This window comes from Miniopterus schreibersii (genome assembly GCF_964146895.1).
Source record: "Miniopterus schreibersii genome assembly, chromosome: 15".
NCBI lineage: Eukaryota > Metazoa > Chordata > Mammalia > Chiroptera > Miniopteridae > Miniopterus > Miniopterus schreibersii.
Window position 1 is genome coordinate 22604373 of NC_138115.1, and position 14073 is coordinate 22618445.

The following is a 14073-nucleotide window of genomic DNA, read 5'->3' on the forward strand; positions in this document are numbered from 1 at the left end:
GTTGTAAGTAATTCTAGTACTTACCTTACTTTGGGAATGAAAGATTATGCTGTAGCGAGCGGTGAATTGAGATAATTTCCAGATGTGAGGCAGAGTAGGGAGTGAGACTAATATAAAGTGTAGCCTGGGCTTTTTTTTTTTTTTTTTTAAAGGAGATATAATTTGCATACCATAAAAGTACCTTTTTAAAGTGAACTTTTCATTGGTGTTTGTATATCACAAGATTGTGTAACTGTCACCACTAGCTATCTAATTCCAGAACATCTTCATTACTCCAGGAATAAATCCCATACCCATTAGCTGTCATTCTTCATGCCCCCTTTCTTCAGACCCTGGTAACCACTTATCTACTTTTTGTTTGTGAATTTGCCTGTTGTAGACATTTCATGTAAATGAAATTATACAACATGTGACCTTTCCTCTTCTATGTCCGCCTTTTTTCACTTAGCATAATATTTTCAAGGTTTATCTACGTTGTAGAATATATTAATACTTAGTTCCTTTCTATGAAATTTTATTCCTTTTTATACAATATTCCACTGTATGGATATACCTTTTATTTATCCATTCACCAGTTGATAGACATTTGGGTTGTTTCCACTTCTGTGATATTATGAATAATGCTGCTATAAACATTTGTGTACAAGTTGTTATGTGAACATGTGTTTTCAGTTCTCTTAGGTATATACCCAGGAGTGGAATTGCTGGGTTCTATAGTAATTTTATGTTTAACTTTTTTGAGGAACTGCCAAACCATTTTAAAGCATGGCTGCACCATTTTAAATTCCCACCAAGAACGAAAGATGGTTCTATTTTATTCACATCCTCAACAACACTTGTTATTGTCCTTTTTAAAAAAAAGTATAGCCGTCATAGTGTGTGTGAAGTAGTATCTCATTATGGTTTTGATTTGCATTTTCCTACTGATTAATGATGCTGAGCATCTTTTCATGGGCTTATTGACTATTTACATATCTTCTTTGGAGAAATGTGTATTTAAATCCTTTCCCATTTTTGAATTGGGTTGGTTAAATTGGGTCTTTTTGTTGTTGAGTTGCAAATATTTTCTTCCTTTCAGTGAACCATCTTTTCACTTTTTTACCTTGTAAAATATCAAATTTATTTCAACATCTACTTTAATTTTTAAATTAAAACTGTTGGACAATTTCTGTAATTTAAAATTCATCATCAGAGATGAAGAAAATGTTAATAAGCTATTAAATACTGACAGTGAGTAAAATTATCAGACCACGCATGTATAAAAGCCATGTTTAACAGTAAAAAGTTCCAGTTATACTACTTAACTGAAGGAAATATCCTTTAGCTTTTTATTTCTAATTATAAGACATTCTCATTTTGATATAACTTACCCTTTTCACACAATTACTACTATGTCAGACAAAGTTTTCCCAAATGTTAAGCTTTTCTTTACCACTGACAAAATATAACTTACTCTTTAAGAGTTCCTTAAAAGAAATTTAAAATTTTAATTTTCACCATGAACTTGTTTGATCAAAAAGTATAGGACATCACTACCGCATGAGTTAAAACAAAGAATGGGATAAAAATAAAAGTAGTAACTATATAATCAACAAATTATTAGATAAGACATTTAAAAAAAATATGTTTAAAAAAAAAGAAAAAAGAAAAAATAATATGTTTTTATTTTAGAGAGAGGGAGGAAGAGAGAGGGATAGAGAGACAGAAACATCAGTGAGAGAGAAATATCTATCGGCTGCCTCCTGCGTGCCTCTTACTGGGGATCAAGCCTACAACCCGGGCATGTCCCCTCACCGGGAATCAAACTGGTGACTTCTTGGTTCATGGGTCTACACTCAACCACTGAGCAACACTGGCCAGGCCAGATAAGACATTTTAACTCCTTCACATTTCTACTTAGCACAAGTAAGAATAAACTGGTTCCAAAGTACCAGTTTGGCATTTTTACTGCAAGCTTTAAATCATAGCGTTAGTTTATTTATACATGCCCTTTGATTTCTCGGTTACTGAGTGTTCTTATGATGAAAGGGTGTTGGATTTTGTCAAACACTTTTTCTGTCTATTGAGATGATCATGTGGTTTTTGTATTTTAATCTATTAATATGGTATATTACATTGACTGATTTTCATATGTTGAACCAACTTTCTATTCCTGGGATAAATCTCACTCATGATATATAATACTTTTTATGTATTGCTAGATTTGGTTTGATAGCATTTGGTTTATAGCTGGGGCTTTTTGCAAAGTGTGTCTGGTAGATCTTCTGACATTATGCAGAGAGAGTTGGAAGGTGCCTCATATTATTTCACCAACTGCTCTGTGCTACTACCCTGCTAAAGGCCTTTACACACATTATATTATTTAAACTTCTACCTTTGTGCTAGGTGAAGGTCACTTAATCTTCTACTGTATACTAGGTAGTGGTAGCCCTATATTGCAGATGAGAAAACGAAGAGGCAAAGTTTTTCGTTTTTTTGGTTGTTCAGCTGCAGGTCATATAAAAGTATAGCACATATAGTCGCATATAGTACATAATACTTGATAATGATAATGAAATGATTTCATGGGGATTCAGCTTCCTAAAGATGATTGGAATTTGATGAGAGAAGGACTGGTGAGTGTGTAGTTGCAGACAGAAAAGGCAGTGAAAGTAGACTTTGGAGTGGAAAAGTAGGAGGTCTTTGGATTAGCAAATTAATCTAGTGCTGCTGAATAGGAGAGATGAATGGTAACAAAATTCTGCATAGTGATTACAGTTATGCACCATTTAAAAGCAGGACTGTGTTCTGAGAGATGCATTGTTGAGCAATTTTGTTGTGTGAACATCATAGAGTGTACTTACATAAACCTAGATGGTATAGCCTACTACACACCTAGGCTAGATGGTATTGCCCATTGCTCCTAGGCTACAATGAGATTAAATCAAGCACAGGAGCAAATGATGCAATTAAGAGAAGTGGTAAGCATGAGATGCACGAGGCTGCCAGGGTGGAACTCGACGACATACTTTTTTTACAGGAAACCTTTTTTTATAACTAAGAAAGAGTACAGAGTACACTCTAAAGTAATAATAAAAAGTATAGTATAGTAAATACACAAACCAGTACCATAGTCGTTTATTGTCATTATCAAGGATTAAAGACTGTACATAATTGTATGTGCTATACTTTTATGACTGGCAGTGCGTTAGGTTTGTTTACACCAGTGTCATCATAAACGCGTGAGTAATGCATTGTGCTATGATGTTATCACAGCTACTAGGTGATAGGCATTTATCAGCTCCATTATAATCTTATAGGATCACCGTTGTAGTTGTGGTCCATCATTGGCATTTTGTGGTTCATGACTATTTCTGATGGACGCCAAGGTGAGGCGGGAGGGTGTGGTAGAGAGCTTTAATGGTAAGTTATTACCAATGTAAGTTCTATTTCCTAAAGTGAGTGGTAGGTCCATGAGTGTTTTCTTTTTATTATTAAGTTTTACAGTTTTTGCATACATCACATTTTTAAATATAGTCAGTATTTCATTCAAAAAAGGAGGGAATGAAAGAAAGATATAGGAATAAAGGAAGAGAATCAAGTGTCAGCAAGGAACTAATGTGGTAACAATGGAAAAGCCAGGCAACCTTTGCTCAATGTATGTTGTATTATAGTCATCTTGCCTATTTGTAGTTATTAGGGGGAATATGTGCTTCTCTATTCTGTTCTATAACCTATAGTTGACAGGTGATTTCCTAGAGCGGGGCTTTGGGAAGAGGAAAAAAGATGAAGCTTGGAAACAGATTTTGTTTTACTTCTTAGAGGAGAAAGTACTGGGTGTGAGAGTGGAAGCTCATGTGTCCAGGCATCAAACTTGGCAGACAACTCCCTCAGAGCAGATGGAGTGAGGATTTCATTGCCTGACAGACTGACTCAGACCTGCCTCCCTGCAGCCAGACACTACTGGGTATGGCATGAATCTCTGTCAAAAGCTGCGGGATCATGTTATTCCTCCTTCCACTCTAGCAGTGGCAAACGCTAGCCTTCCCATATGAAGAACTTCCCAGGACTCTGGCCAACCAAGTGTTCCTGCAAGGAGCTGATATATATGACTTCAGTTGTTTTCAGGGACGGTGGCTTTGGTGAAATGAGCATTTCTTAGGCTGAAGTGTTTAAGCAGAAGTGTGTTTGCCAGTGGATGACTTCCCCAATCCATGTTGAGGACTTTTACATTGGATTAGAATGCTTTCACGTTTATTATCTTACTTAATTCTCCCCTCAATCTTGTGATTTTCCCATGTCTGCCTCCTTTTCTGCCCTGAGATTATGAGAAATGTGAAATAGAAGCTTCTATACAGTCCAGTGATTGGTTTAGCAAGGTTAGCACAGGAAAAAACCCTGGGAAAGACTCAGAATTATTGCCTGAGAAGTAAGTGGCTTTCCAGAAATTACAGATCTTGCTGCCAGTCACGATTTTAACAACCAGTGAAGGAGAACATGTTCTGGATTAGGGCCACAGCCTTTTAGTTGGTGTCCTTCCCTCTAGTCTTTCTCCTGCCAATTTAGACTGTAAATGCTGCCAGGAGTTTTTCTTCTAAAACCCTGCTTTCATCATGGCAATCTCAATTCAGGTACCCCCAGTCGCTGATGCTCTGCCTCAAGTCTAGGCATACTGTCTTGCTTTGAAATTTGTTATATTTGGCCTTAATGTTTTATCTTCCTCCCCAGCATTTATTCTGTTCTTCCCTAGCTAAACCTACCTCTCTTACAAGACTTAGCTCAATTTCTTCCTCCTTTAAGCTATCATTGATCATTGTCTTCTCTGTTCTATCAAACATATATAGTAATTTCCAAATAATTTAGTAGTAAATTGTTTTATACTCTTTATTTGTATATTAGTGTTGGACTTTGAAGTTATGGACCATGTTTTTTTTTTTCTTATCTCCCCATTGTATTTAAGATGGCACCTGGCACATGTCAGTACATTTTGTTAAATAATTAAACATTGAAAGTTTTGTAACTAATACCTAGCATTTGTATTCTATTTTAGAGTTCACAAAATGCTTTCACATTTATTATCTTACTTAATTCTCCCCTCAATTTTGTGATATTCCCATGTCTGCCTCCAAATTGCAAACTCCTCTAAAGCAAGGATTTTTCTTGCTCATTCTTATACCCAAAATGCCTAGCTTATTTGCTTCACATTCATTAAATATTGGTTAAATTAAAATGTGTTTTGTTCTTTTCCTAGGCTGTTTGTATTTCTTTAGGAAAACTTGTAGCCTGATAGGCCTCCCAAATTCAATTGAATTTGGTGGTAGACTTTTAAAAGATATTAACAAGAAGTAGGGTAGAGATCTGGGCTGTGAACCTTTGATTCTCCTAGTATTCAATCTTATAGATTAACCCCCTACTTTATATAGCTGGTCCTGCCAGATATAGATGGGAGGCAGAGCATAAGGCCAAGATCATCTTGAAAAGTGGTGCTGAAACTCTCCACATGGAGCAGAATTATTTCCTGGAAAGTCTTGTGAAGCCATCTTTTCATGAAAATAGCTTTTAGGAGGCAAAGCAAAATATTTTAAACTTCAGATAATTCAAGGTTTAGAGCTGATTGAGATAATCTTTTATAGTTTCTTCCTCTAGGAAGAATAGTATAGTATGATAGCATAGTATAATAGAAAGAACACTGAATTGAAAGTCACAATGCAAGTTCTGGTCCCAGATATGACTTTAATTAGTTATATGATAGCAGATTTTTGTTGTTTTGCCCCCCCCAAAGTCCATTCCCTCCCCCTTTTTAATCCTCACTGGAGGACATATTTATTGATTTTTAGAGAGAGGGAGAGGCAGAGAGAGAGAGGGAGACATCAATGTGAGAGAAACATCAATTGGTTGCCTCCTGTACATACCCCAGTCAGGGACTGAACCTGCAACCTAGGTGTATGCTTCCTGGCTGGGAATCAAACCCACGACCTTTTGGTGTACAGGACGAAGCTCCAACCAACTGAGCCACACTGGCCAGGGCCATTTCCCCTTCTTTTTATTCCAGTGCCCAGATTTTCCTCTGGGGAGCCATCTTCTCCCCAGAACTCAGGCCTTGTGCTTTGGACAGAGCCCACCTCATCCCTGACTTCAAGAATGGGCATGTGATTCATGACTACTAATTAGAGTAGTATTATATTCTTCTGATCATGGAGATTGAGTTAGGAATGGGCACCAATCTCAGTTTGGATGCATGACTCTGACTTTTGACCAGTTTTTAAGAGAAGATATGTATTCTTTTTATACTTGACATGAACCTGGGAGGATGTAAGATTGGGGTCCTCAGGAGAAGTTCTTCTTAGGAATGAAGCTAAAATAGAGATGAAGAGGAACCAGGTTCTTTGAACTCCTAAAATCTATTGAGCTCAAAACCAGGACTTTTTAAATATGTGAATTAGTAAATTATATTTTTGCCTAGTTTATACTTGCAAGTGTAACACTTCTTACAGAAAAAGTGATTCTACACAAGCTTTTCTGAGCCTTTATTTTAATATATTTGAAATGAGTACACTGGGCTCAGTAAGAGATAGATTTACTTTTATCTTTGTACCTATTTGAAATCAACTGGATTTTAAAAAATCAGAATAGTCCAGATTGGTGGCCTAGATGTTCTTAGCGCTAAATTGTCATTATGTTTTCCTATAGTTAAACCTGACCACTGATGTTTCAGTGGATTTATAAAATCATATCACTGCCACTTACCACCTCTAAACTTGACCAAATCTTTTAGCCTTTGAGTTATAGTTTCCTCTCTTAGTACGCTGATGCTGATAACCCTCATGCTCAACTCACAAAGTCATATGGTGGAATGAAATCAGAGGGTCAGAAGAGAAGTATAATTTGAACCTTAAAGGATAGGTAGGATTCAGATGAGGACAGGTAAAGGCATGAAAATGAACAGCATGAGCAAAAGCAAAAAAGAATGGGAATTCTTCAAGTCAAATTTGCTCAGACTCCTGGTGGAATATATATTTGTCTTTCTCACTGCCTCAGTAATTAGGATATTGAAAGACTTGAAATAAGATCCTATGGAAAAGGAAAGGGTTCCAGAAATGTGACAGAAAATTTAGTAACTGTCTAAAATTATTTTGCTCTGTGGTCAAAATAATTCTGTGCAACTATTTTTCATTCCGTTAGAGAAAATAACTGGGGGAAATAGGTATAAGATGTTTGGAATCTGATGAAGACATTTGGTTAAGCATTAGAACCCATCAAAAATAAGAGTCCTCTTTTATCTTGAATCATGATCATCTAGTTTTATAGAAGTATGTCAAGCGACTGAGATTTCTTTTTCTTTTTTTTTCCAACACAAGGCTTTTATTGCATCTTTAAAATATCGCAAATAAGTGTGACAAATCATTCGGCATCTTGGTGTTTCTATAGCTGGACAACTTAGATCTTATTCATCAGCCTACTGAACGATTCCTTTTTCAGGAACATAAATACCATCCACAATTTTCTGATATTCTTGTTTCTAACTTTTGTGGCTTGCTGAATCAAAGCAGCTGAATTTGATACAAGTTTAATGTCATTTCCTTCAAGAATTCTGCCCGGCTGGGCATGGCTCAGCAGTTGAGCATCGACCTAGGATCCAGGAGATTGCAGTTCAATTCCTAATCAGGGCACATACCCTGGTTGTGGGCTCTGTCCTCAGTTGGGGGCGTGCAGGAGGCAGCTGATCAATGATGACTCTCTCATCATTGATGTTTCTCTCTCTCTCTCTCTGAAATCAATAGAGATAATATTAAAAAAAGAAAAAAAAAAGAAAAAGGAATCAACTTCTTTCTGGGCTTGAGATGCCAAACAAGCAACTCCTGGCCTCATCTGAACTCTGCGGATATATTTTTCACCCAAGAAATTTCTGATTTCAACAAGAGAACCATTCTCCTGAATAACAATGTTGATGGGAAATGAATGTACACAGACCTCATCTTGTAATGGAAGCCCAGTGTAACACCCTCAATCATGTTCTGTACGTGACTGCAGATAGTGTGAACCATGGCCAGTTCCTTTCTATTTCCCCATCATTTGTCAACCTGGAGCCTCTTCTTTTTCTTTCCAAGGAGACTGAGTTCTACATTGATGTGGTTGAAGTCCCTCCACAGGATGCCTCTGGGGCCCTTCACAATAACTGTATCCCTTCATAGTGAAGTCCACGTTTTCTGGGATGTAGACAGTCTGATTGCTGAGAATGGTCTTCATCCTCGCAGTAGATGCGGCGAAGAGAAAGCATCTTTCGTCATTACATTCTTGTAGCCGTAAGGCTTCACTGAGATTTCTAGATGAGAAACTGGTATCCCTTTTAACTATAAGTCTACCCAGTTGTGGTTTTTGTGAATTTTAGCATATTCCTGGTATTGAGGAATAAGAACAATACCTATAATACAGATATTCTATATTTTATTGTGCTCTATGACATTGGATATATAGAATTGATAAGACTTTAGAGCTGAAAAAGATAATAATATGGCAAATATTTATTGAGTACTAGTTGTATGCTGTTTTTCACAGTAAAGGAAACTATCAACAAAATGAAAAAAGGAGAACATATTTACCAATGATACATATGATAAGGGGTTAATATCCAAAATTTATAAAGAACCCATACAGCTCAACACCAAAAAACAAACAATCCAATTAAAAAATGGACAAAGGACCTAAACAGACACTTCTCCAGAGAGGACATGCAGATGGCCAATAGAAATATGGGAAGATGGTCAACTTCACTAATCATCAGAGAAAAGCAAATTAAAATCACAATGAGATATCACTTTATACTAGTCAGAATGGTTATCATCAATAAATCAACAAATAGCAAGTGCTGGCAAGGATATGGAGAAAAGGGAACCCTCGTGCACTGTTGGTGGGAATGCAAATTGGTTTAGCCACTGTGGAAAACAGTACAGAGGGCCCTCAAAAAATTAAAAATAGAACTGCCTGATGACCCAGTGATTCCACTTTTAGGTATATATCCAAAGAAACCCAAAACACTAATTAAAAAAGAATATACAGGGGTACCTTGGTGTTTGAACATCTCTGTTGACGAACATTTCTGTTTATGAATGCCATAAACCCGGAAGTAAATGCTTCGGTTTTCCAACACACCTCGGAAGTCTAACATGCTACCCAGCTTCTGCTGAGTGCAAGATCCTGAGGCCTAGCTGTTGGCTGTTGATCCCTCTGTTTTTGAACGTTTCAGAACTCAAATGGTCTTCCAGAATGGATTACATTAGAAAACCGAGGTACCGCTGTATTCACCTTTGTGTTCTTTGCAGTGTTATTTACAATAGCCAACATATAGAAGGAACTCAAGTGCCCCATCAAGCGAAGAGTGGATGAAAAAGCTATGATACATATATATATATAATGGAATATTACTCAGCCATTAAAAAGAATGAAATTTTACCATTTGTGACAACATAAATGGACCTAGAGGGTATTATGCTAAGTGAAATAAGTCAGATAAAGACAAATACCGTATGTCGTGCACTTATATGTGGAATCTAAAGAACAATATAAATGAATAAACAAAACAGAAACTAACTCATAGATTCAGAGAACAGACTGGAGGGCTGCCAGAAGAGAGGGGCATTGGGGGACTGGATGAAAATGGTGAAGGGATTGAGAAGTACAGATTGGTAGTTTTAAGATAGTGATGGGGGTGTAATGTACAACATAGGAAATATAGTCAATAATACTATAATAAGTATGGTGCCAGATGGGTACTGGAAATATGAGGGGAAACACTTTTTAAAATGAAAATGATTGTCTAACCAATATGGTGTACACCGTAAACTAATACAAAATAATATTGAATTTAAACTGCAATGAAAAAAAAAGTCATGTCCCCTTTCAATTCAGTGTCATTCCACTGTACCACCACCAGGGGGATGTACCTGTAGTGTAACAAAATCTGTGCTAAAAATGAATTTAAATGAAGTTTACTGCATTTAGTATTTTCATTTTTTTTTTAACTTCAGTCACAACTCAGTGACTGAGATGTGATTTTAATAATTAGAAATGTCAGATTTTAAATATTTTAGTGATGCAATAAGAGTATATAAAAAAGTAAAATACATAAATTAATTTTTTCTTTGTTACAAATAGAATTTTGTTTGTAAAATGAATTATAATGAGATGCTAAGAGTGAGGAAAATATATTTTAGTTTTTTTCTGGGTTAAATAAGTAAATGGCTATACTGTTTTTCTATTTGAATAGATGTTTTTTGTCCTTGAAGGATTCCATTGCTTAGAGATCAGTACACTACTGCAACCACTAATTATAATTATTTGAGTAATGTTTTACATTATACAGAATACTTCCACTTAGGTTATTGCTACAGACAGAATTAATCTTTCCATCTTTTATGTTCCCATAGTCCTCTGCACATAGTCCTGCACTGTATTGTAACTATTTTTTTATGTCGTTTACCTCCATAGTCCCTACCCCACTCCCAGAACAGTGTTCATAGTGATCTGATTGTGGGCCCTGTGGAGTTGCAATACTGCCATGTTGAGTGGTGGTGAGCTTAGGGTTGCCTCGCAGAGTCACGGGAGAGTACTGTGCAGAACTTGAATCTGCTGGAGTTAAGAAGAAAAAAGTTATAATCAGTTATACTTAGAAATAAAAGTGAAGCTTGAATTTACAGTAGAGTGTAGTGGGAAAAAAGCATAGACTTTGAAGTCAGAAGACCTGGATTTGAGTTCCCCCATTTATCAGATATTCATTCATTATCAAAGCACCCTGCACTTCTCCTTAATAGTATTTATTACAACTGTAATTAAATAATCATTTGTTTAATGATTATATTTTCCACTAGGATATAAGTTTAGTCAGGAAAGAGATGTCACTATTGTTCACAGTTATATTCTCTGCACCTAGCTCAGCAACTGGCATAGTTTAGGTGCTCAATAAATGTTTGTTGAATAAATAAATGAATAAATATCTGGTAAATTGGGGGGTATTAAAATTGGCTTGACCAAATCTGAGTGGTTGGAAAAGGTTTCACTGAGGGTATTACATTTAAATTGAGACCTGAGGATGAATAGGAGTTGGCAAGACAAATGAGGAGCACAACATTCCAGGAGAAAGAACATCTGTTTAGCTCCTGAAAGGGAAAGAGCATAGTTTGAAGAAATACAGCCCTATGTGACTGGAATGTAGAGAGGGGGAGAGTGGTTTGAAATGAGACTAAACAGAGGTTAGGTCATACACAGTCTTCTAGACTTTTCTAAGGATTTTGCACTTTATTCTAATAGAAATTGGAAGTTATAACAGTTTTGATAGAAGAGAGCCATGGTTAGATGCTTGTTTTGAAATCATTGCTGTGGCTGTAATCTAGTGGAGACTGGATTGGAAGAGGGGAAAAATGTTTGCTGGGAAACCATTAAAAAGGCTATTGTGTATCTATGAGTCTGTTTCTATTTTCTTTGTTTATTTTGTTCAGTAGATTCCACATATAAGTGAAATCATATGGTATTTTTCTTTCTCTGACTGGCTTGTTTCACTTAGCGTAGTACTTTCCGGGGGTGGGAGTAGTGGGGCTGGGTGCAAAAGGTGAAAGGATTAAGCAAAACAAACACCCCCCCCCAAACTCATAGACACAGACAACCATATATGATTACAAGAGGGAAAGGGAGGTGGGGGAGGTAAAAGAATGTAAAAAAGGGATAAATGGTTATGGAAAGAGACTTGACTTTGGACGGCGAACATACAATACAATATACAGATGATGTATTATAGCATTGTACATTTGAAACCTATATAATTTTATTAACCAATGCCATACCAATAAATACAATAAAATTTTTTTTAAAGGCTATTGTGGAAACTTAGGTAAGAGATGATGGTGGCTTAGACAAAAATAGTGGCAGTGGAGAGAGAGAGAGAGGTGGAATAATATAATACTTAACAGGTAAGATTATCAGGGCTTGATGATTGATTAGACGGGAGATGAAGGAAAGGGAGGTAGCAAAGTATGTCAACTAGGTTTCTGATTGGGTACCTGGGTAGACGGGGTCTGTTTACTGAGATGAGGAACACTGGAGGAGCCTGAAGGAACAGATTTTAGGAGATGAGAGTTATTTTAGACATGTTGTATTTGAAATACTTAGGAGACATCTATCTAAGTAGAGGATGACTATGGGCAGGTGGGTATATGGGTTTGAACTTCAGGAAAGCGTATTGTATTTTATAACTGTTCCACAAGAAGACAGAAATAACTACCTTATTATTTTTTTTATGATGGTATGGTATTTCATTATATATACTAAGGTACCAATTATGTGCCACAATTAAGGAAATGGTAAATAATATGGAGAGGGGAGAATAACTGATAATGTGACTTTCCTTTAAGAGAAAGAGGAAATGAGGTCCAGCTCACAGGTTGTTTTTGTCTTAAATAAGAGGAGGTTCACCTGATTTATTATTTTAACAGAAGGGATGGAGGAGAATATGGGTGAAGATACAGGAAGTTGTGTATATTAGATGGTAGCAAGTTGAGGATGTATCTCTCTGGTGGATTCTATTTTCTTTGTTAAGTAGGAGGTTAGGTCATCTACTGAGAATGAAGAAGGAAGGGGGGAGGAAAGGGTGCTCTTTGAGGAGAATGAATAAGATTTGAAATGATCATTGTCTTTTGACCAAAAACACGATTTATTGACCATTGAAGGCCTTGTTGAGGTGCCAATCTTTCTTTTGTTTCTATTGTTTTTATTGGGTGTGTGTTTTTTGGTGTGGTTTTTTGTTTGTTTTTTACTGGCTTTCCTTAGCAAAGGTGGATAATTGAGCTTATCAAAGGTTTTTGAGGTTTTATGAGGTGGAGAGGATGAAAGGGAAAGGACAGTTATGGAAATACTAGGTCATGGAATCCAAGTTGAATAGAGAGACAAAAGAAGATAGGATGAGAGTGATGGACAGGGACAGTGGTTCTCAAGCTTGAGTGTTCATCAGAATCATTTGCATGATTTGTTAAGACATTGCTTTTGTTTGTAAAATGAGTGGGAAAGTTCTGATGCCTTTCTCATTTGGTCATTGTAGGTATTAACGAGGCAGTATGTGAATGTTCTCTGTAATTTGAAGAGAGCTACTAACATGCTTTTTGCTCTAAACTGCTCAGATTTAAAGATGATTCAATAAGTTAGCAAATAACTCTGGTGTGAGAGTGTTTTAATTTCCTTGGTACTTGATTGTGAAACCTTCTATTGGGTATATACTTTGTGTAGTCTAACCTTTTGCTACTGTCCTAAAGGCAAAATGCCCATTATTTGTCTGTAGTGGACTGAGCATTTTCTGTGAGCCCCTCCCCCCCCCAAGTGAAAGATTTAGCCTCACTATGCCTTTTTAAAATGGGGCAATTAATGTTTGCTGTGTTTTACTTTCCTAAGGGGATAGTATCAGATTTCATTATTTTTAAAATATTTTTTTAATTTTTCAATTACAGTTGACATACAATATTATATTAGTTTCAGATGTACAACCCAGTGATTAAACTTTTATACAACTTACAAAGTGATCACCCCGATAAATCTAGTACTACCCATCTGACACCATACATAGTTATTACAATGTTATTTACTATTCCCTGTGCTGTACTTTACATCCCCATGACTCTTCTGTAACTACCAAGTTATACTTCTTTTTTAAAAAAATTGATTTTGGAGAGAGAGGAAGGGAGAGGGATAGAGAGATAGAAACATCAATAAGAATGAAACATCTATTGGCTACCTCCTGCACGCCCCTGCTGGGGATCAAGCCTACAATCTGGGCATGTACTCTGACCAGGAATCAATCTGGTGATCTCTTTGTTCATCGGCCAATGACACTCAACCACTGAGCAACACTGGCTGGGCCCAAATTGTACTTTTTAATCCCTTCACCTTTTTTACCCATCTCCTCAACTGCCCTTCCATCTGGCAACTGTCAAAATGTTCTCTGTATCTATGAGTCTGTTTCTGTTTTCATTGTTTGTTTATTTGTTTTTTAGATTCCACATATAAGTGAAATCATATGGCATTTGTCTTTCTCTGTTTGACTTATTTCATTCAGCA

The 14073-nt window shown here is 36.4% G+C and overlaps 1 protein-coding gene and 1 pseudogene across 2 annotated transcripts in view; one reads left to right on the plus strand and one right to left on the minus strand.

Moving 5' to 3' along the window:
• The window catches only part of SYN2 (synapsin II), a 124811-nt gene that overhangs the window by 19521 nt on the left and 91217 nt on the right, over nucleotides 1-14073 (plus strand). The window lies entirely within an intron of this gene.
• Nucleotides 7436-8271, minus strand: LOC308567905 (large ribosomal subunit protein uL6-like; annotated as a pseudogene). Its single transcript has 2 exons — nucleotides 7804-8271; nucleotides 7436-7578 (listed from the first exon to the last, which is right to left on the minus strand). The product of its transcript is annotated as a large ribosomal subunit protein uL6-like (transcript).